The 20,685-nt window shown below is 48.8% G+C and overlaps 1 protein-coding gene across 2 annotated transcripts in view; it reads left to right on the plus strand.

Annotated features, from left to right (window-relative positions):
* edil3a (EGF-like repeats and discoidin I-like domains 3a) overlaps positions 1–20,685 on the plus strand; it is a 384,265-nt gene that overhangs the window by 81,313 nt on the left and 282,267 nt on the right. The gene's annotated exons all lie outside the window — the stretch shown is intronic.

Here is a 20,685-nt window from a genome sequence, read left to right on the forward strand (position 1 = left end):
TCAGGTTTGGGGAATGTACAATTAATATTACTGATCGAAATCAATGATTAATCATACAGCGTGACCCGAACATTCCTACATATAAAAACGCCTTAAACCTTAAAAGGAAGGCTTATATAGTCCAAGATTCTGCTTCAAAAATATATAGATAATTAAACACAACGAATTATATTTAATTAGGAATATATATTCTATGCAGACAGGCTATATTAATTTTAATAACCCCGTAATGGAATTGACCCGTAGGCTACCGCAACCAGTCAGTTCGTCCGCCGAACCACTTTATTCGGTACTTTGATCAATTCTCCAGAGGGGTTATTCCTAGTTATAAGCTCACTCATCAAAAGCACGTTAACTTACTTTGATAATATCAGCTCGTAGCTTAAAATCGCACATTAAAGAGGCTTTGCTTTGTAACCAACACACACAGACAATTGCGCATATAATTGAGTTTAATACAAGGCACTATGATATATCAGTGCAATTGACAAACATACATATAACACAGAATAAGCATAAAATAAACGAAATAAATGCAGTAAGGGAAAGTGAAGAATTATTGGAGGTATGGCAAACTTATTACAACAATTAACCTTTAAGAGCCAGCAACTGGAATTACACACTTTAACGCGTTGGAATTTCAGGTGAAATCATACTTGCACACTAGACCTTTTGTGTTGCTTGAGCGAGACTGCGTGTCCTTGTGGCGTTCTTGAGACAGAGGACTTCGGTGCGGTGTTTCCAGAGCGTGGAGTTGAAACTCACTTGAAGAGGAATTGAAGGGTTGTTCCGAGAAGTTCGAAGCGTCTTAGGAATACTTGTTGAATAGTTGGCGAGTGTTCCGGAGGGTTGCAGAAGATCGGGAGAAGAAGTGAAGTTGGGAGTTGGGTTGAAGAGTGCGGCAAGAGGGTTCGAAAAAGAGATGAGCAAGAAGAGAGAGCGAGTCAATGCTGGATCTGACCTTTAAAGTAGGGAGGTCACGCCTCCTGTGTGAGAAGTGACCCAATGAGGCCCCTCCGTTTTGGGTGCGAATTTGCTCCCTTTGTCTGGTCAAAGCTCATTTGCATACTTCATGATTTAGTAACTCAAAAGATGATAAAAAAACTAACAGAACACAGTTCTAAGGTTATCTTATATGTATATTCTGTTAGGACACATCGTAAGGTTTAATTTGATACCAAGAAAAATGTGTTTGGTATCACTTAAAAGGAATATACACCCTTGGGCTGTTAAATATGAAACCTCAGGGTTTAAAACTACACACATGTTAAACCATTCTACTAGTTTTGATCTAACACCAAAATGCACAGCACACAGGGATTAAAACACTTTTCATTAAAAATAAGCCCTTTTAGGCTTTATGGGAAAGGCACACACATTTCTAATTCAAAGTTCCACATGGTTTTTCCTCACATGGTAACACGAGGATGTCACATGTGTGTGGGGGGGGGGCATCACGAGGATCCTCTGTAAATAGTTGGATTGTCTCTCTGACAACAGTTCCTCGTACTAACACAGACCATTTCCGTGATCTTACAGAGGTCCTTTTGTCTCCAAAATAGCTGAGTCCATGATTCTCCATTCATTGATTCCTCCAGACGCTACAGTCCCCCTTTTTCGTCAGGTGACGTCCCTGTTGGAGACATCATCGGACGACAATCATCACAATGGCGGATGGCAGGTGAATCATGAGGGTGTTGTAGTAGGTGGTTATTCAGACGGAGGGCTCAATTCGATGAGGTTCAGAGTGGTCTCTGTTGTGGTCCCCTCTTTCCGGGGGTTCCGTCGGAAACCTACGGACATGGCTTTCGTGAGCTTGGCTGTGGATGTTTGCATCTCATTGAGCCTCCTGTACAGGATGAAGGCCAGGCCTAGTGTCAGGAGGTGGCTGATTCCCACAGAGATGCACAGTGCAGTGTCCGCTGCGGTCCAGGCTCGGACAACCGGTGAGGTGGTCAAGATGGGCATTCGAGACAAGGCTTGGAGGGCTGTGTCGATTGGAGCAATGTCGATTAACTGGGAGCCCTCTCTTTCGATCCATAGTTCCAGTTCTGGATCTAGGGTGAGGTTTTGATTCTGGAAAAAAGATGGGATTTCCAGTTCTGTTTCGTACTCTTCACCTGGGAGATGGTATAGTGCCAGGTCATTGAGGTGGAGGATGGCACCTTTCGGGACTTGAATCCACATGCTCTGGTTGGGCAAGGTGAGACGGGTGGCGGTGTCATGCTGGTCGTAGGTGAGTGTCGCTGCGTGCACAGGAGTGTTAACGAGCCACCTGTCGCCTACGATCTCGGCTTGTGTCTCGCTGACTTGAGTGCGAGGCTTGGCATCGGCGGGGCAGCGGGTATCGCTGCCCAGGTGTTGCAGCCCGCAGATTCCGTCAGTGTTGTCTCTGAGGAAGGGTTTGCTGGGGCAGAGGTAGTGAATGTCTTTGGTCAACGTACACATGTGCAGATTTGGGGCCAGGTACAGCCGTGGGTCGCTGTCGTGGAAGGGCACCACGTCTGGGGTGTGGATCTTCATGTGTGTGTTACTTTTCCAAAACCCGATGTTGACAATGTCCTTGAGTCGGTAGATTTGGCTTGACTCTATGATGGGTAGGTTCAGGAGAAAACCCACTTCCCTCTGCTCGGGGTCGACGTAGAGTGGGATGGCGCTACCCAGAGAGTAGGCAAGGTGTAGTTGTAACGGGTCAGTCGTTGTGGTGATGGCGGAAGCCAGCACGGTTTGTACAAGGCTTAAGGGTATCAGGTTAGTTTGCATTGGCCCCTCCCCGCTTTTCCCTGTCAGCCATATGTCGTTTTATTTGATTACGGTGGACCCATTTGAGAACCGGCTCTTTCTGTCTCCGGTTTAGTTGGATTCGATACGCCACTGGGGAGAGTTTGTCAATGATCTCATGGGGTCCCGTCCAGTGGGGCAGTAATTTCTTTGACAGCCGATGGGAGGCTGTGCGGGATGGCTGAATGAAGCTATAATACCAGACCCTGTCAGCCCACGTCCAGTTCTTGGTGCGACGCTTTCTGATCATAGTATGCTTTCTGTCCTTCGGCACTCTTTTGAAGCTGTTGTTGTGCAAAAGCAAATGTTGCTTTCAGGTGCGGTGTAGCTCGTCGAGGTACTGATGAGTGGTGCAGGCTGTGACGAGGCTGGAGTCTCCTGGCTGATACAGCAGATGCAGTGGCAGTGTCATCTGCCGCCCAGTCATTAGTTCGAAGGGAGACACGTGAGTCGAGTTCTGTGGGGTGGCTCTGAGAGCCATTAGCACCAGCGGAGTTTTACATCCCAGTCCTTCTGATTGGCAGACACATACTTCTTCAACATACTGACCAGGGTTCGGTTCGATCGTTCCACTTGGCCAGATGAGATTGGATGATGACTGACGTGTAGTTGAGCTTGGACTCCCAGGAGTCTCCAGATCTGTTGCATAATCTCAGCCGTAAAGTGAGTGCCTCTGTCTGAGTTGACTCTCAGGGGCAGTCCAAACCTGGAGAAGATGTGGTTCATCAGGAGGTATGCCGTGGTCTGGGCAGTGTCGTTGGGTGCTGGAAGACACTCTACCCACTTTGTGAACTGGCACACGACTGTGAGGAAGTATTTGTCGCCCCTCGTCGACCTGGGCAGAGGTCCTACCCAGTCGATTTGGAGGTCTGACCATGGGAATGTGACTCTCCTGCGTTGCAGTGGAGCTCTGTGGTTTGGGTTTGCCGGTTGAAACTGGCAGCAAACCAGGCATTCTCTGACATATTCTGTCACATGTTCCTGCATGCGGGGCCAGTATGCCACTTGTTTCAGTGTCTCATAAGTGGCTCTGGCGCCGTGGTGCGTCGTGGGCATAACTTAGCATGACCCCCCTTAGGCACTGTGGCACCACGAGCCTTGGCGCTGTGATGTCATCAGGTGCATACCACAAAATGTTGTTGATCACACGCAGCATGTGCTTTATGTCATGCAGTCATCTGAGGCACGGGTCGTCAGTGAGGTCAGACGGCACTAGAGGGTGGTTGGTGGGGTCAGAGAGGTGGTTCAGGAAAGTCTTTATGGATGTGTCAGAGGCTTGCATGTCCGCTATGTCGTTGTTTGACATCTGCTGAGTCAGCGTTAGAGGCTGTGAGGTTGGCACTGTTGCAGGAAAAGTTTGTTTGCTTCGGGTTATCACTGCAACGTTCACGGTGGGTGGGAGGGTTGGAGGTGACCATAGAGTACCGTGCATTGCGCCAGTCTTGGCAAGTGCATCGGTTTGGTCGTTCAAGTCTTTGTCAAGGCCTGGTTGCCTTGAGTGTCCTTTCACCTTCTTCCAGCAGACAATCATGTTGTGATTTCTTGTGATGTCATCACATTCTTGGAACAGGTGTTGGTGTTTGATAGGCTTGTTGTTCGAAGTTTTAAAGCCATTTTGTTTCCAGTTTGGAAGGTGGCATGTGAAACTGAGTCTGGCGTAGTTTGAGTCTGTGCAGATCAGGAGTTCTTTGATGTTATGTGTCGATGCGATTTGCAGAGTTATGAGAATGGCTGCGACCTCCGCATACTGTGATGACTGCGGGCCCAGCTTGAAGTGTTGTGGTGGGCACGGCAGGTCATTTACCCATAATACACCTGCTCCTGCTTGACGAATGCCCTCTTGGTTGTAGGAGCATCCATCGACGTAGGCTGTGGGCATACCTTGGCACGCATTTTCTTCAAAGAACCTGTGACAGGTTAGTTGTTGTTGTTGGAGTTCTTCCACATCCATCGTCGTAGCTGGTGTGTTATCAGAGCAGTTCTGGCAGGCAGCCAGGCCATTGCCTAGCGCCGACTTGTGATTCTGAGCATATCGTGCCTCAACATTGCGCCCTTGGAGGGCCATTAACCACGTGGCTATGCGTGAATTGGTGACCACGCCATCTCGGATACGCTGGCTGTTGAGAAACATCATAGGCTGGTGGCAAGTCTCTATGATAACCTTTTGGGCTCCAATGTAGTTGGAGAATCTCTGGATGGCCCATACAGTGCAGAGCAGAGCTTTTTCACAGTCCGAGAATTTACTCTCGGGTGGGAGAAGTGTCTTGCTGGCATATGCGATTACCCTCTTGTCTTGGTCATGCCGTTGGTACAGGCCAGCACTGAGACAGTGGCTGGAGAATCCAGCTTCTAAGTAGAACTCTTTTTGTGGGTCCGGGTAAGCCAGGCACGGAGCGGTGCAGAGGTGTCGTTTTAGCTCGTCCATGGCCTGTTTTTGGACCTCTGTCCATACAAATGGGCAGTCTTTTTTCAGAAGGGCAGTTAGAGGTTTTGCAATGTCTGAGTAGCTCTCGATGAACTGCCGCAAGTAATTGCAGACCCCTAGGAAACTTCGCAGCTCTGAGATGTTGGTGGGTGGCTTGATGTTTTGAACGGCTTGAATACGGCTGGACTGTGGTTCGATGCCCTGTGATCCTATGAGTAGGCCCACGTAGTTGACCTTGGTTTGGCACCACTGTCCTTTGTGGAGGCGATCTTGGCGCCAGCAGTGGACAATTGGTTCAAAACATAGTCTATTTCTTTCATGTGGTCAGCCACTGTTGTGCTCTTCATGAGAACATCATCTACGTAGATAAGATTGCCTCTTGTTCTTGCATCTGGGCATGCTTTGTTCAGGAAGATGTTGAACTCAGCATGTGAGTTGGCATAGCCAAACGGACACCTTGTGAAAGTGAATTGTCTGTTTCGAAAGTGAAAGCTAGCTTGTGCTGATCTTCTGGATGCACTGGTATGGTCCAGAATCCAGAGGCCACATCGAGTGTAGAGAAGATGGTGGCTCCTCTGATTCTGGGTATTTCCTGCTCCAGCTGAGTCATTGGCCATCGTGACAGTGGCACCTGTTGATTCAGTTTCCTGTAGTCAATGGTGGGTCGCCACTTGCCGTTTGGTTTGAGGACGGGCCAGATGGGGGCAGAATAGGTGCTGTTGCATGGACGGATGACACCTTTTTCAAGCATGGAGTCGATGATCTCTTGCACTGGTTCGTGTGACGCGATGGGGATCTTGTACTGCCTGACAAACGTGGGAGGAGCATTAGGGTGCGTTGGGATGTGCACGGTGTGGAGCTCGGTGAGACCACAATCTAAAGAGTCTTTGGCAAATGATGCTTTGAACTTGTAAAGGACTCGTCTGAGTTCTTGTCGATCTGCATCGTTGTTAATTGCGTCAGCGTCTTTTAGAATTTGCTGAACTTGAGACTCAAATCCTGGGTATGGCTCCTCTGTCGGTGTGTCGTCTGTCGTGTTGGTAGGCAGAGGTGCGGCAGTGTCGTCAATCTCGCAGGTAGGCTGTTTGGAGACTGTGTATACTGCAAGGTGTTGGTCCTTTGTCAGTTCTGTTCTGCATACCTGGTCTTTGTCCACTGGCATGACTGAAGTTATGGAGATGATTTTGAAGGGGGTTGTGAAGACGGTGTTGTCTGTGTGCCCTTCGGGTATCATTGAAGCTGGGATGGGTCCAATGATTGGTAATGTTAGTTCAAAGTCATGAAAGTCGTGGCTCACTAGCCATCCTGCCCGGTAGGCTTTTGGAATTGTGATGTCCATTGCCATGCAGTTGTTGAAGAGGATGTAAACAGTATGGGATGACACTTCAGTGAGGGGCGTGGCTTCCAGCGTGAGTCCAAGTTCAACGCATTCGGGTGAAGGTTGAAAGAAACCTAGCGTGTGGTTTAGGGTTTGACCACAGCGCATGTTGAGCCGAACAGCGACCCCTTTGGTGTATGCTGGTACTACAGTTTCCTGTTTGCTGACCAAGGTGCAGACCTCTGGAATGGTCTGGCCTGACCGGAGGTTAGCAGTGTTGGTTGGAATTACAGGAGGCTGTAAAGTCAGTGGGGCCCACAGGACCTCATTAATAATGTCTACATGAGCGTTGAGGTGAATCAGAATGTCTGCTCCAATGTAGACATCATGGGGCAGGTCTGGAAGGACCAAGAAGTAGTGGGTCAAACACCGGTAGTTCCACTTCAAGTTCAAAGCGCAGATCCTTTTGGCAGTCACCATTGTTGATGGGAAGGAGTTCAAAGGAAAACGGGTGCGCTTGCTGGCAGATGGAAGGTCCGGTGTGTCTTCAATGAGAGCATTGTATAGTGAGAGGCTGATGGCTGAGTTGTCTGCCCATAGTGCAAGTATGATGTCAGTGGCAGTTACGCCATTCAAGTGCAGGTCGGCTGTGACCTTGGGGCAGAAGGAATCAAAATCTTGGGTAAGCTGAAATGTGCAGAGTAGCGAACTTGAATCTCGCTCTGGTGCTGATGCTGTCTCCCTGTGGCTGGCTGCGAGAGTTCCTGTGACCTCTGTGACCTGATAGTCTGGTTCAGGTGATCGGGGTGGCTGAAGGGGGAGAGGTTCTCGCACTTGAGCCCACATCTTCAGCTGTCTGAAGTCCAGCAGGGGCTCGAAGCGGTCTAGTAGATCCTTTCCGATGAGGAGGGGATATGTGTCCATCGGTGAGATGTACACAGGGTGTACCATGCTCATAGGACCAATTGTCAGGTGAATCGGAGCTACTTGTTCAAGCCGGACGTCATTTTGGCTGTATGACTGGACATTCAGCACACAATTCTGAGAGTTTAGAGTTCGATTTTGTGTTTTAGCTTCAAATTTGAGTCTTTCAAAAAGTTCAGCTGACATCAAGGTGAGGTCTGCTCCGGTGTCTACCAGGGCTTCGAGTCTCACCTCATGTTCCACAGTGATGGCGAGATAGAGTTTTCGTGCTACCCCCTTTTCGATCAGATTCCCCAGGAGTTTTGGTGTTGGGGCTTGTGTGGTGATCGATAAGCAGTTAGGGTCGGTCTCGGGTGACTCGGTGCAGAGACACACAACCAAAACAGCACTTTCTGGTATCTTCGGGGCTTGGTCACTGGTGTGAAGAATTGTGTTGTCCGCTGCAGGATGTGTGGTTGTCAACTGCAGTGAGTGGGTGTCGCTGTCACTTGATGATGTGATAGCTGGTTCGGTAGTCCGTGTCTGAAGAACGGTGCTCTGGGTGCTTGGTTCAGTAGGAGGGAAGTCAGGAAGGGTGTTGGTTTCAGGCATTACACTTAGTCATGAGGAGTCCGACCTGTCCACTTTGTCTTCCTTGTGAGGTTTCTTATGGAGAAGCTCTTTCAGGATTTTCAAGAGCTCTGCGGCCTCTGACGTGGCCTCACTGTTTTTCTTTGGGGTAGGCTCGGACTTGGACTTGCCTGAGGCATGCCGCGAGGTGTTCCGCTGCGGGCTGTCTGGGCTTGATGTTCTCGTCGACGGGGTTCGGTTCTGTCTGGGCCGTCGGTTGGCTTCCCACGTGGCTCCACCCTTTTGGTTGTGGGGTGGCCGTGGGCCGTCGTAGAATCTTTCAGAGCGCCCGCTTTGGTGCTTAGGGCGGGCACCATCACGGTTGTGCTGCCCTCTTCTGTCATGTAACGGTCTTGACTCGTGGTAAAAGGTCTGTTACTGTGGTGCTGTTGGGTGCCCTCTAGTGCCAGCTCTGAGCTGATCAGTGACAGGGCAAATGGTTGGATTTTTTACAGTCTTTTCAGAAGCAATCTTCTGCTTGGTGAAAGCTTTATGGGCTAAGTCTCGCAGCTGTTGGGTAGTCATGCTACGAGGGCAGGCCAGGACCCCTAAGTGATGGCTCACTGTGGGATGCAGGTTTCGGAGGAAAAGAGTTTTGAAGTTGAAATCTTCTTCCATGCCAGGTTCGTTTCATGCTCGAAGTAGGCTCGTCGGATCGCGGCTGTAGTAGGCCTGTGGAGTTTCCAGTCGGGCCTGTTTGAGGTCCATAGCGGCGATGAGTCCTTGTTCTGACTCTGGATCAGAGAATTCTCTGATGAAGGCCTGCCGTAGCTGTAGGTAGTCTGATTTAACAGTCTCTGGTTGTCGATCCAGGAAACTGCGCGCGTCGCGACTAGGCGTAATTCTTAGCAGGTACACTCTGTCCCGCATGGTTACGTTGGGAACAGTGTGCAAGTGAAAGTCTATGTCTTGCAGGTAGGCGTGCACGTCGTGGCCTCCTGCAGGATTTGGGGTGAAAGTGGGGATGTTTCTGGCCAGCTTGTCAAGTTCTTTGGGAGCCATGCCCTGGTCAGTGACCAGGCTTTGGTGTCGCGGGCTCCCACCGCTTTGTTGCTGACGGGGGTTCTTGGAGGCTGGCTGGTGACATGTTGAACGGTGGGCTTTCACCCCCTTGTCAGCTCTGAGTTCTTGGCTGAAAAGATTGGGCCCACTGGTCAGGGGAACCTCCGTGATGTGCGTTTCCCTTTTCTGTTCACTTTGCAGTCTATAAGAATGTTTTAGTTCTCTATGAACAGTGTCAAGTTCATATCGGAGATGGTCTCTGTACTGAATAAGTTCATGGATTTCAGCTCGGGCCATGTTCAGGTGCTTTTCACAGGCTTTGGCTTTAGCATCTCTGTCCTTTAGTGCAGTCTCTGCTCTTGCAAGGAGAGACTCGGCTTGTTGCAACTTTTCGTCGAAGTTCCTCTCTGGCTTTTCTCTCCGATTGTTCTCTTTGGTCTGTGTCTCGAAGAAGTTTTTCCAGGGCATTTTGAAGTCTTTCTACTTCCTTTTCCTGTTCTGGGTCCGTTTCATCCTCTTCCTTTCGTTGTTCCTCGGTCTCGAGGCGTAGCTGATCTAGTTGACTCTGAGTTTTTGCTTGGTTCCTACGGGCCTCCTCAGCTTGGAGTTTTAGTGCTGCGGCCTCCTGCTCCAGGTCGAGGTTGCTTTTCTCATTTATCCGTGCCTGGGCTGACGAGATTGTGGGCAAGACTTCCGATGATCTTGGTCCATTCTTTGTGGTTGTAGCTCTGTGTTGGATCGTGGGCCATTAGGCTGTCCAATTCGGCGTCCAGTTGCTCTTGACCTAGGGGCTGTAGGTCCCTGGCGTCCTTGGGTAGGACAGTGTCCGTCATTGCGCTCAACCAGGCCTCAAGGTGATCCCAGTGGGCTGCGGGACTGGATGAACGGGACATACTGGCTTACTGTAGGCGAGAGAACAGAACAGCACACACAAAGAGGCCAATGCAAGTACGCGTAGGGTTAGCGAGCTACAATGAGGTGGCTATTATAAGCCGTAATTTTGACTAACTGGGGTTGACAGTTAGACAGTTAGTGGGCCGAATTTCGCGGGTCAGTGCAGGTCTAAATAAAGACTTTGACAAGGCGGCAGCCCAAAAGGGTTATCTGAGGATGCGGGCTGCTTGTTTGTCTCTTTATTCAGTTTTCCTTGATGGCTCTTGTAGGCTCTGTCTTACTGTGAACTGGAAGTACACACTACGACAGAGCCGAACAGCAGAATAAAATGGAACACAATTAATGTTAGGAATAGATAGGCAGGAGAAAAAGGGCCTAAGTCTACCACCACTGCTAGGGTTTATGATAGGACCAACAGGGTGGGGCGCTATCGAGGTATAAACCCTAGGAAGATGGAGTGGCTTAGGGGAGAGGAAGAAGCGAAATGGGTCAAATGCTTAAATGACCGGGGGAATGTCTACTATTATGTGGCTTATACTGGTGGATGGATTTTACCTTCTTTTAGTTTGCCTGGGGTGGATCGATGTCACTCTGCCGGTAAGGCAGTAATGGATATTGGATATCGGTAATGGAATTGACCCGTAGGCTACCGCAACCAGTCAGTTCGTCCGCCGAACCACTTTATTCGGTACTTTGATCAATTCTCCAGAGGGGTTATTCCTAGTTATAAGCTCACTCATCAAAAGCATGTTAACTTACTTTGATAATATCAGCTCGTAGCTTAAAATCGCACATTAAAGAGGCTTTGCTTTGTAACCAACACACACAGACAATTGCGCATATAATTGAGTTTAATACAAGGCACTATGATATATAAGTGCAATTGACAAACATACATATAACACAGAATAAGCATAAAATAAACGAAATAAATGCAGTAAGGGAAAGTGAAGAATTATTGGAGGTATGGCAAACTTATTACAACAATTAACCCTTTAAGAGCCAGCAACTGGAATTACGCACTTTAACGCGTTGGAATTTCAGGTGAAATCATACTTGCACACTAGACCTTTTGTGTTGCTTGAGCGAGACTGCGTGTCCTCGTGGCATTCTTGAGACAGAGGACTTCGGTGCGGTGTTTCCAGAGCGTGGAGTTGAAACTCACTTGAAGAGGAATTGAAGGGTTGTTCCGAGAAGTTCAAGCGCCTTAGGAATACTTGTTGAATAGTTGGCGAGTGTTCCGGAGGGTTGCAGAAGATCGGGAGAAGAAGTGAAGTTGGGAGTTGGGTTGAAGAGCGGCAAGAGGGTTCGAAAAGAGATGAGCAAGAAGAGAGAGCGAGTCAATGCTGGATCTGACCTTTAAAGTAGGGAGGTCACGCCTCCTGTGTGAGAAGTGACCCAATGAGGCCCCTCCGCTTTGGGCGCGAATTTGCTCCCTTTGTCTGGTCAAAGCTCATTTGCATACTTCATGATTTAGTCAGACCTTCGCTTTGAACAACTCAAAAGATGATAAAAAACTAACAGAACACAATTCTAAGGTTATCTTATATGTATATTCCGTTAGGACACATCGTAAGGTTTAATTTGATACCAAGAAAAATGTGTTTGGTATCACTTAAAAGGAATATACACCCTTGGGCTGTTAAATATGAAACCTCAGGGTTTAAAACTACACACATGTTAAACCATTCTACTAGTTTTGATCTAACACCAAAATGCACAGCACACAGGGATTAAAACACTTTTCATTAAAAATAAGCCCTTTTAGGCTTTATGGGAAAGGCACACACATTTCTAATTCAAAGTTCCACATGGTTTTTCCTCACATGGTAACACGAGGATGTCACATGTGTGTGGGGGGGGGGCATCACGAGGATCCTCTGTCAATAGTTGGATTGTCTCTCTGACAACAGTTCCTCGTACTAACACAGACCATTTCCGTGATCTTACAGAGGTCCTTTTGTCTCCAAAATAGCCGAGTCCATGATTCTCCATTCATTGATTCCTCCAGACGCTACACAAGATTGGAATAGTTTCATTCATAATTCAGAGGCGCACGCTAAGGAGCGTTCCCCAAAGAGTCGTTTTCAACGACGCAGTGCGAGTTCCCTCGGAAGGGAACCATGAAATTTCACTGGTATCAACAAGTACAACACTAATAACAACACTACATTTATGTGTGTTAACATAGCACGGAATAGGCTATGATTGGCTTGCAAAAGCTTGTACATTTTGTTTTTCTTTTGTTGACTGTCTTGGCTCAGATAATTAATCTCATGGATGTTGTATAGTAGCAAACATTGGCAGTAATTTGAGTAGCTGTGTTGTTGCCTGGAGGTGCATCCATACAACTGAGAGCTGGCGGGTCAGCTCACAGCAGCTTTGTGTATTTAATGCTCTCGCTCTCACTTATTTACATATGTATTATTGGCTTTGACTTTATAAATACTGCCATAGAAGTGTAAATTAAGAAAAAAAAATATATACTGGAAATATCTTATGAATTAAAATGAAGTTTTATAGGAACAAAGTTTATAGCTTTTGTGTCCATTTTGAATAGAGAGTACACAAAATAACTTGAGGCTTACTGACTTTATTATTTATAATGAAATAGTTCACCCCAAAATTAAAATGAGTAATTACCTTATACTCTTAAAAAGTTAAAAAGCCTATTTTATACCTTCAGAAGCTTGTAATATGACGCATGAGCCACATGGACCACTTTAATGATACATTTGGGTCATATTTAAGTGTCTAAGAGAGGTACTATCAACTACCATTGTATTAAAAATATGGATTGGTATATTCTTATATATGTCATGAGCACATGCACTACCTACTGAGCCGTGGCTTAGAGAGGATACACTGTTAACAGGATACTCATTCTAAATATCCCCTTATTCAGACAGACCACTAACAAAAGTGAGAGGGGAAGTTAACCTTTAACCTTCTCCACCCCATTAAACACCTATCAGTTCATCACATGCAGCCAATGAGGATAGCCTCCATCATGCTAAAATCAGTGCCAAAGAAGAGCTTCTTTTTTGAGGGAGATGAATAACATGGAGTGAGTGAAAAGAAGAGAGAGGAAAGGGTATCAGGGGTCTTCTAGCTGTAACATGTGATCGGGTTGATGGAAGCCGATGATAATGGCTGGGGACAGGTTGGATTTATCCTTGCCATTCAGGCCCACAGCACAATGATTAACAGTCAAACACATGCATGCTCAGACAGATAATCTCAGCACTGTCTATGAATGATAAATACGGACTGGGCACTGGCTGAGTGAGTGGCAGGGTCAGACACAACTGAAACATTTAGACATTCTATTACAACAAGCACTGGGAAACTATCCTGATTCCAAAGATCATGGCCTTCAGGCGATTACTAAATCAATGTGCTCACATAGCAGCAGAATACAGTTGTCAGTCCAGTTTGGACCAATTCAAAATGGGAGGTGTACAGGAAACCCATTTGAAAACAGTAATTGTCATGAGTGGTGTGGAAGCTGGACAAGACAGACGAGAGGTGCGGATCCAAAAGCGGTTTTATTAAATAATAGAGGAACACAAGACACTGGAACAAATTAAAGGTCCACGATGGGAAAATGAAATAAACACACGAACACGAAACATCCACGAACGATCAAACAAGGGAACAAGAGCAGGCATAAAACATTGGAAACATGGAACATCAAATACAACAACCGACAAGGGAATGGAGGAACAAACAGGGTTTAAATACACAAGGACACAATAAAGACTAAACGAGACACAGGTGAGAACAATGGTGAGTGCAGGCAGTAGGGAGGCCAGGAATTGTGGGAATTGAAGTTTTCTACACAGACAGTGAGACTCAGGGTGGACAACAGGGAAAACGTGACATGGAACGGTATCGGTGACGGGTGAAATGGAAAACACGGAGCAGACCACACGGAAACATGACATAAACGTGATGGGTGAAACAGAGAACATAGGGCAGACAACACAGGAACGTTACATTGCCCCCCTCAAAAGGACCGGATTCCAGACGGTCCTAAGAAGAGACAGAATAGAAAAAATAAACAAATGTTCAAAGAGAGGGGGGCTGGACAAGGGGGAAAACAGACAGACCAAAGGGGCCACAAGGGACACAAAGACTGACTAAGGAGGCACAAGGGACACAGAGACAGACCATGGGGGAAAAAAGGGGCAAATAGGCAGTCCACGGGGGCACAAGGGGCAATTAGGCAGTCCATGGGGGCACAAAGGGCAGACAGGTAGACCTGGGAGGCCGAGAGGGCAGGCAAGCAGTCTCTGGGGGTGTGTGAAGGGGACCGGGTCCTGTGGCCTGGGGGGCGTCCACCGGGTAGGGACAGGTTTAGGAGGCCAGGGAGGTATCGACCGGGCAAGGACAGGTTTGGGTGGCCCAGGAGCTGGCCACAAGGCAAGGGCCAGTTCAGGGGGCCTGGGAGGTGTCCACAGGACAGGGACAGGTTTAGGAGGTCTGGGAGGTGGCCATCGGACAGGGACAGGTCCAGGAGGCCTAGGAGACGGCCATCGGACAGGGACAGGTCCCGGGGGCGAAGCTGAGAGGGGCTCTGGAGACGAAGCTGAGGGAGGCTCTGGGGCCTCAGGAGGCGGAGCTGAGGGAGGCTCTGGGAGCTCAGGAGGCGGAGCTGAGGGAGGCTCTGGGAGCTCAGGAGGCAGAGCTGAGGGAGACTCACAAGATGGAGCTGAGGGCGGTGGCGCCGTAGGCAGCTCTAGAGGCGGAGGCCTGGAAGGCTCTGGAGGCGAAGCTGAGGGAGGCTCTGGAGGCTCAGGAGGCGGAGCTGAGGGAGGCTCTGGAAGCTCAGGAGGCAGAGCTGAGGGAGGCTCTTGAGGCTCAGGCGGCAGAGCAGAGGAAGGCTTAGGAGGCGGAGCCGAGGAAGGCTCAGGAGGCGGAGCTGAGGAAGGTTGCGCCGTAGGAGGCTCTAGAGGCGAAGCCCTGGAAGACTCTGGAGGTGGAGCCGAGGGAGGTGGCACCGTAGGATTCTTTAGAGGTGGAGCCCTGGAAGGCTCAGGAGGCGGAGCAGAGGAATTCGGCGCCATAGGAGGCTTTAGAGTCTCTGGGTGAAGAGCCATAGGAGGCTTGGGAGGCGGAGCCGTAGGAGGCTCAGGAGTCTCTGGGGCGGAGCCGTAGGAGGCTCTGGAGGTGGAGCCGTAGGAGGCTCGGGAGGCAGAGCCGTAGGAGGCTCGGGGAGAAGAGCCGTAGGAGGCTCAGGAAGCGGAGCCCTGGAAGTCTCGAGAGGCTTGAGAGGCGGAGCCCTGGAAGGCCCGAGAGGATTGAGAGGCTTGAGGGGCAGAGCCCTAGAAGACTCGAGTGACTTGAGAGGCGGAGCCCAGGGAGGCTCGAGGGGCTCGAAAGGCTGGAGGGGCGGAGTCCTGGAAGGCTCGAGAGGCCCGAGAGGTGGAGCTCTGGGAAGCTCGGAGGGCGGAGCTCTGGAAAGCTCGGGAAGCTCGGAAGGCAGAGTTCTGGGAAACTCGGAAGGCGGAGCTCTGGAAAGCCCGGATGGTGGAGCCCTGGAAGGCTCGGAGGGCGGAGCTCTGGAAGGCTCGGGAAGCTCAGGAGGCAGAGCTCTGGAAAGCTCGGAGGGTGGAGCTCTGGAAAGCTCGGAAGGCAGAGCTCTGGAAAGCTCGGGAGGCGGAGCTCTGGAAAGCTCGGGAGGCTCGGAAGGCGGAGCTCTGGAAAGATCGGAAGACGGAGCTCTGGAAAGCTCGAGAGGCTTGAGGGGTGGAGCCCTGGGAGGCTCGAGAGGCGGGGCTCTGGGAAGCTCGGGAGGCAGAGCTCTGGAAAGCTCGGGAGGCAGAGCTCTGGAAGGCTCGAGAGGCCTGAGAGGTGGAGCCCTGAAAGGCTCAAGGGGCTTGAGAGGCAGAGCCCCAGGAGGCTCGGGAGGAGGAGCCCTGGGAGGCTCGGGAGGAGGAGCTCTGGAAAGCTCAAAGGGCGGAGCTCTGGAAAGCTCGGGAGGCACTGGCTCTTGGACGGTCATGGCTACTGGCGCTAGCTCAGGGACGGTCACGGCTGCCGGCGCTGGCTCAGGGACGGTCGAGGCTTCAGGCGCTGGCTCAGGGACGGTCGAGGCTTCAGGCGCTGGCTCAGGGACGGTCGAGGCTTCAGGCGCTGGCTCTGGGACGGTCGAGGCTTCAGGCGCTGGCTCTGGGACGGTCGAGGCTTCAGGCGCTGGCTCTGGGACGGTCGAGGCTTCAGGCGCTGGCTCTGGGACGGTCGAGGCTTCAGGCGCTGGCTCTGGGACGGTCGAGGCGTGGCGTGGGCCAGGAGGCGGAAGCCCGTCTTCTCCTCCTCCTCCGGGCAGACGAAGTGGACCGCGCTGGCTCGTAGAAAGTGACTGGCGTGGGGGTGCGCTCGCTGACAGATGGGGCTGGCGTGACAGGAAGCGCCATGGGCGACTGGAGAGTCATCCCTGAGGGGGGAGAGGTAGGGTCGTCCTCAGCAACGCCCACGGTTAACGGTGAGCCACAGACCCTCAAAGTCACCTCTATGTAGCCGCACAGAGTCCATTCGCGCGTTGCCGGTGGCAACCGCTCTCTCAGTGAGGCGTTAAGATTGCCCCGGAAGAAGCACACCAGGGCTGAGTCTGGGAAGTCAGAGACACTCGCCAGCTCGAGGAAGTCACCGATCATGATCCTCCACCGGTCGGTCCTCTTGCCGCAGGCAGAGCAGGCGATAGTTGGCTTGCTGAACCGCTGGATCCATTGTGGTCGGTCGTTCTGTCACGAATGGTGTGGAAGCTGGACAAGACAGACGAGAGGTGCGGATCCAAAAGCGGTTTTATTAAATAATAGAGGAACACAAGACACTGGAACAAATTAAAGGTCCACGATGGGAAAATGAACTAAACACACGAACACGAAACATCCACGAACGATCAAACAAGGGAACAAGAGCAGGCATAAAACATTGGAAACATGGAACATCAAATACAACGACCGACAAGGGAATGGAGGAACAAACAGGGTTTAAATACACAAGGACACAATAAAGACTAAACGAGACACAGGTGAGAACAATGATGAGTGCAGGCAGTAGGGAGGCCGGGAATTGTGGGAATTGAAGTTTTCTACACAGACAGTGAGACTCAGGGTGGACAACAGGGAAAACGTGACATGGAACAGGATCGGTGACGGGTGAAATGGAAAACACGGAGCAGACCACACGGAAACATGACATAAACGTGATGGGTGAAACAGAGAACATAGGGCAGACAACACAGGAACGTTACAGTAATTATGTTGGCTTGAAATAATTCCACAAAATTACTTTTCGCAACATGCAAATGGATGGGTTAAGTGCAATTTAATTCAATTTAATTCATTCTTCTCCGGTTATTCCAACATCTGCATCCTATTATTTATAGTCCATTCCCTCAAGCACCAACAATTTAAACAAAGACAGCAAATTAATAAGAAGTTGGTAGTATAATTGGACTTTATGCAATGAATTAGAAGAATTTAAAATGACATTGTTCTGTAGGGTGCACAGGTTTGTTAGATCAGTTTTACTATCAGATATAATTAATAATTAATGTTTACAAGAGAAAAATGATAGTAAGTGACTGATCAAGTCTCATAAAATTCTACCCTGAAGATTGAGTATTTTGATTGATAATCAAAATAATCAAAAAGGGAAGAAGCTAGTCAAATTATTGCCATACAAATCCAACAGCAAGGTTACAGTTGGCTTCTAACAACAACAATTTAACAATACTGAATTAATACAGGAGTTCTTGACGTGGCAGAGGCTGGCTTCAACACAATATTCAAATGAACAACCAAGAGTACTTATTATAATATAACAAGATTTAATATAATCAAACAGCAATAAACACTGCCAATACTAGATGAATATAAAACAAAAACATAAAGTGGAAATCCTAACTAAATGGTGGAGCTATATGCTAGTGTATGTGTGTGTGTGTGTCTCGAGTCGGTAACAAAGACACAAAATGGCGGACTAAACTCCACGTGTGAAACTAGTTAAAAATGAACGATTATTTGAATGTGTAGGGAAAGAAAGATGGCTGGATTAGATCCAGCACAATAGAGCTAATACCACTTGTGGGTGTTAATGAGCAGACACACAAAGGAACTGAACAAAACAGGTGGGAGAATTTGAAAAACACCAGCCTGATTTGTACATAAACCGTGGTGCTGCTCGCTCCATGAATTTCAGTGTGTGTGTGAGAGAGAGAGAGAGAGAGAGAGAGAGAGAGAGAGAGAGAGAGAGAACAAACAAACAAGGTTTCATGAGGATACACGCTGGTAACAGCGCGATTGAATCGTTAATTCAGATCACTCAATAAAATAACATTTCCCCAAAAATGAACAGCAATCAGCGATCGTAGTTAAATGTACAATTGTAAACAAAACATCAAACGTTCAGTGATTGTAGTTAAACATACAATTGCAATTAAAACATCAAACATTCAGCAATCAAATATATGTGATTTAGTTTTATAAGAAAAATCACAGTTTCTAAACTAAAAATCTGCCCAGATATCAAGCCTTAATTGGGAAAATCCTGTGTGATTTCAGCAGGGTTGTCTGTTGAATTCCTGTTGCATTGAGTGGTCAGGAGAAAATGATCTGGATCTTACGCTCGTCAGCGAGAAGACGCGTCTCTGCGTTGTTTCTCGGGTCCGGTGATTGAGAGAAACACGGGAGGTAGTCAACGTTGATCGAAAACGATTGAGAAGGGAAGCTGGTCGCCTTTTAAATTTTCTAAATAAATTCACTATTGTCTCGCAGTGAAAATGAAGTGAACCGGTTGTAATAAGTACACTACACGACTGGAACAAAGCTAAGTTAATCTTACTCTAAATGGTGAGGTTTAGAAAATCGTGGTCTCTCTTTGTCCAGAAGGAGGGAAATTCCTTGTTGTCTCTTTAGAGCACAGCTAGTGCAGTGGTAAGCAGTGAGGCTGTAAGCAGAGAGAGAGCGAAATCAAATCGGACCGCTAGTTTTTTTAAGATGACGTCATCGGTCATAGGCCTCTTTTGACCAATGACGTTTGAGATTGAGTCCCGTTCCCATTCGGCTGTAAAACATTCTGGGAAACCGAGTTCAATGTCTCCCCTTCGATCATAGAACAAAGGGCCATGCTGTCTCTGCTGCCATTTTTAATGGGGCAAGGCCCTACACTTCTGAGCATTAACTGTGTCCTTGATGAGTGTCAGGTATATTTCTATAACAGTGACATGCTCCTTTTATACACATGGAAAATGTGATTCTCTTCAAATCTCGTCTCGTTAAATTATGTAATTTATTATTAATAATTTATTATTATTGACACACAAGTCATGAATAGTAAGTGATTGTATCAGCACGCACTTCACTTCTACTGGTCGATTTTGAAAAATGTAATTAATTTATTGAAACACAAAAATAATTAAACCAAATATATTTCAAATTACACTTCAAACTAAACAAAAATTTTATAAAAATAATAAAGTGGTCAAAAATATCATACTAAATCCATACATTTTACTCTCTCCAACGTCTTCCACCGGCCCCTTTTGCAGTGACTTAAAAATAAATTTCAACAACACATGGAAAATTACTATTCAAAATTAAACTTGGATGCGGTCGTTACCTCTCCGCTTCAGACAGCCACATGTGCTGCTTCACGTGTCTGGACAGAGAACACACTGAGGCAACGTTGCGGTTGCGGCTTTCCTTCTTCCGGGGTAAATCCACTCCAGCCACCCCCCCCCCCCCCCAGTTCCTTTCTTGCCAGAGGTGCACGATGAGTTGACGAAGTCGTGGAGGGCACCTTTTACTGCCCGAAACCAACATCCTTGCTCGTCCGCTCGCACTATCCTTGACGGGGTGGTCCACGGAACTTCCTCAGGTGGATAAGGCTGTTATCCACCTGAGGAAGGTTGACATCGTTGCTTGTGACCAAGGCCTACAGTGCCGCTGGACAGGCCATCTCTGCCCTGAATGCCATGGCCCTCCTGCAAGTCCACCAGACCAAGGCACTAAGAGATCTGCAGTTGGGTTGTCCTTATCCTTATGTGCTGCAGGAACTGCGCTCGGTGACCGACCTCACACTCCGGGCCACCAAGGTCATGGCGCATGCACTTGGACAGGCGATGGCCACCCTCGTGGTTCAGGAATGTCATCTGTGGCTGAATCTGGTCGAGATGCGGGACCCTGACAAGGCTCGCTTTCTCAACACCCCCATATTGGCCTATTCAGTGACACCGTAGATGACTTTGCCCAGCAGTTCTCGGCGGTGAAGAAGCAGATGGAGGCCATCCAACATATCTTGCCCCTCCACGACACAAGATCTCGCACCCTGTTTGCTCACCGAGGGAGTCCCCCTGCGGTGGTGAAACCCCAGGCAGCTCTGCCCCAGCCCGGGTACAGCTCTCAGCCCCAGCGTAGAGCTCCCCACAGGAGTCAGATGCCCCCCATCTCACGGACCTCCTCCCGGACCCATAAGGCTCCCAAACGCTCCTGAGATGGGCAACCCGGTGTTCAGACCACTCCATCCCCTGATGGAGGGCTGGGTGGAGAATTTTTTGTGCCTTTTCTTTGTTTGCCAAACCCCCAATGGGCTGTGGTATCCACATTGTCAAAAAAGAGCAGTTTCCTCACTCCCTGTGTCACTTAGCTGGTGCCCACAACTGCCGTTCTCATGGCGATCAGACACCAAGCACCTGCAGTCGGGCCCCCATGAACGCGGACATGTG

Source organism: Xyrauchen texanus, chromosome 3 (genome assembly GCF_025860055.1).
Source record: "Xyrauchen texanus isolate HMW12.3.18 chromosome 3, RBS_HiC_50CHRs, whole genome shotgun sequence".
In the NCBI taxonomy this organism is placed as follows: Eukaryota; Metazoa; Chordata; class Actinopteri; order Cypriniformes; family Catostomidae; genus Xyrauchen; species Xyrauchen texanus.